Genomic DNA, 3,671 nt, shown 5'->3' on the forward strand with positions numbered 1-3,671 from the left:
TGTGTGTCAAAAGAGCTTCCTTTTAACCAGATATTAAGTGCTGCGAGTTTAAGATGTTTCAGAGCCCGCAGTTAGTGCCAGGTGCCAGGAGAGGGCACTTTGAGGTTTCTCTTGAAACACTATTTTCTTTTAAAAGAAGTTTAACTCGTGTTCTCAGACTTTCTCATTCTTCTGCCATAAAATTTCACGACTTGAAGTTCAGAAATGTAGCAGTTATTGTTACTTTGTTAGCTTAACTCTGAAGGTGACTACATTCTACTACTTATAAATTGAGGAGACTTATTTCCATGGTAAATCTCTTATTTAGCACATCTCAGTGTGTGGCCCTGGGAGGTGGATGGAAATTGGTTGGCTTTGTATTTCACGCTACCACCACAACCCTTCAAAAAAAAAAAAGAGAATTACAGCATACAATTCTTACTTTTTTTCCTTCAGAGTGAAGAAAAAGTCAAAAAAATCCTGCCCTCAGTTCAGTGTGTGACTTCAGGTTCAGGTGCTTATGCCAAAACATGGCTAAAATATCAGAATCTATTTTATACAGACAATGTTGACCTTGGAAGTACTTTATGTGGCACATCTGCATTTGCTTGCCAGGCTTCTCTGTGGAATGAATAATTTCTTGCAGTCCTGCTGAGGGACATGGCAGACTTGATTTAACACACATGTTCCTAGGGCTCTGCACCTTGAGATGGAAACAAATGGGAGGAAACACTGGAAGGACACAGCCAGCTCTGTTGCAGAGGCAAAGTGTGTCCAACATCCTTCCTCACTCAAAACCAAAAGGGAGATTTAGAAAAGGGAAAAAAACACTGAATTCTTAAAATTTTCTGGGGTAGGAATTTGAGATCTGCCTGCCTTTTATTCCTCAAGCAACCAGTTGCCTCATCCTAAAGTGTGTGTGTGTGTTACTATGTTTGTCTATATTTACACTGATTTCTAAAGCATCTGAAGCATTAGTCCAGCTTACAAACCCTATCAGTGTAAGTATCTTTAAAAAAAAATCCTCCCAAACTCTAGAAAAGTGCATTGATTTTCCCCCACTTTTTGGGGGTAGGAAGCAGGATTAGGATTAGGTCAGGGTGTTTAAACACATTAAAGGCCCCAGTATTTTAGGATACCTGCCACTGGTAATACTTCTGAAGGCACAGTTTTTCAGTTTTCCAACAGACAAAGTTGCTTGGAGTTTCTCATAACTACAGAGCCTACTGTAACTGATAAACTCTTTCTTAAATGTTATTAGTAGAAATTTTGTGCTCTGGCACTCTGTCCAGGATCTGTAAAATACCAAATTCCTAATTTTCTGTGGCTAACACTACACGGATATTCTTGTGCTTACTAATCTTACTACAAATTACTTGACTCCTAAACCATCTACCAGCCAACTTCCAAAAGGCTGAGTCAATTCAATGTTCTTCTGACACTTGACATGGTTTTAACCAACCAAATAATTTCCAACCTTTCTTATTAAATGAGAGGTAGGGAAGGGCACGTGCCCGAAGCCTCAGGGGATCAAAGTTGAAGGTCTTTTTTCAGGCCTTTCAGCCTCTTTTTCACTTCTCAAGCAATCAAGCAGCTCAATCTGTTCTCAGTGCAGCCACTGCACTGCTAAATTGCCTGAATACTAGTGATGCCCTAGAAATGGGAAATTTAGGCCAAGCCAAATCCCTGAAACGTGTGGAGTTTTTTGTTTGCTTGTTTATTTTCTGCCTAATCCCACATGGCTTGTTTCTTACCTCTGTTTCCAGGCTTTCTGGAGCTGGAGGCAGCCAGAAGGCATTGGGTGCTGTCTAGTGGCAAAACTATTCAATATGCAAAAGCCCTACGTGGTGGTGGTAAGCACACACTGAAGTGCTTCCAGTAAACATTAATGATAATATGAGCAACAACTTCAACATGTGGAAGTGCAAATCCCTGAGAGTCAGTGCTGAGGGCATTCCCTGCAGGTCTGGGACAGCCAGCTTCAGTCCTGTCCAGAACTGGATGTGTGTTGGAGTCACAGATGTTGTAGCCTCTGCAGGTGAGGACTCTGTGTGTTTGCTCTTGACTCAAAATTAGGTAAAGCTTTGCTACTCGGTTCCTAGGTACTGAGAGTTTGGCTCTTAATCCCTGCACTCATCTGTCCCCACTTGTAAAATAACACTTCCTTGAGGGGAAGGCATGAGGTTTAAGGTGATTGACGTTGATTTATCAGATTATTTGGTTTTGGAGAACCCTAGAACTAACAAAAATAGGCAGTTATATTACACAGAATGTATTTTGAGCCTGATACAATAAATTGTTTTGCATTTAAAACTATGAAGCAGGGTCTAGTTTTTAGTCATTCAAAGGATTGTTTTATTGGAATGATAATTGGATTGAAAAACAAGAATATCTTCAGTAAGGCAAAATCTGTGCATGGTATGTAAACAGTGGCTGACCTTTTCAAGCTTTTTACTATTTTAACAGCAAGAGTCAAATCGCAAATCACTTTTGTGAGTCTTTAATGTCTGTCTCCAAGACTCACTTGTGATGAACAGCCTAAAACTCAGCACCTATGGAAAGAGTTGTGAGATCATGTGATAAAACATATTATTAGTTGCACAACAGTTACTAAATTCTCATCTTTGTCCAGGGTCTTTCATTCTCTGATTGTGTGGTCTTGCTGCTTGTATGACAGTAGTATTCATTTTATCTCTAAATAGAAACCAAAGGAAAGCTTTTTGGGATGAAATGCATTTTGTTTTGTTTTGTTTTGTTGTTTTTTTAAAAATTCTTCCAGTGTTCGAGTATTTTAAATAGTTTGAGATGCATATAAATATTCTTAATGATTAGGCAGTAGCCAGCCAACTCCAACTTGCCTATAAATGAGCATTTTTAATCAGGCTTCATCTGAATGGTGCTCTATCATAAAAATTTCACACACAAACTTGGAGAAAGCTCATTGTTTCTCATTTTAAGTAATGCTCATTCTTTGTGGGTTTCTGGTTGGTTGGTTGGTTGGTTTGTTGGTGGTAGTGTTTGGTTTTTTTCCCTTCCTGGGATATAAATAACCCAGTATTGTTTGAAATTGTATAGAATAATTTTCTTCCTTGCTGTGTAAGATTCAGGGTGTGGTTTGCTTTATTATTCTACTTTATAAAATAAGAAATATTTGTGTTACAGAGGACTGACCACATCCCACTCATATTTTATTTTATTAAAAAGGCTATCACAGCAAGGGCTATCTCCTGTTACCCAGTAGCAGGCAAATCTCATTATCTCCAATTTTAACTTTGGAAACATACAGAACCAGAATGTTAGCACTCACATTTGGTGATAATAATTTGGAAAAATTTTCAGCATCACCATTTTTTGGGATTTGGCATCCCTTCCTCAGAAGGAGCAATTCCAATGCAAGTGGGAAGCCCCTTCCCTGGCCTTAAAGTTACAGCCCTCCAACCAGGACTGGGTAGCAAAAGCATTTCTGATGCTTTAAAGGCAAGAAGTGGAAGATATTGTAGTTGGTGGAAGAGGAGCAAGAATTAGACTCAGCCCTGGGGTCTCCTCTAACTCCCTCCAAAGGGAACAACAGCGTGGGCTATTGCCTCCCACCCACAAGTTCTCACTCACTGCAGCAAAGTGCTTTCTCTGAATCCTCTTTCTGTCTTGTCTGATGTAATTAAAGCCAATAAAGAACATTTTAGAGTGAAAGG

Source organism: Pseudopodoces humilis, chromosome 7 (genome assembly GCF_049639895.1).
Source record: "Pseudopodoces humilis isolate 2021_Gansu_Grassland_sample_001 chromosome 7, ASM4963989v1, whole genome shotgun sequence".
Lineage (NCBI taxonomy): Eukaryota > Metazoa > Chordata > Aves > Passeriformes > Paridae > Pseudopodoces > Pseudopodoces humilis.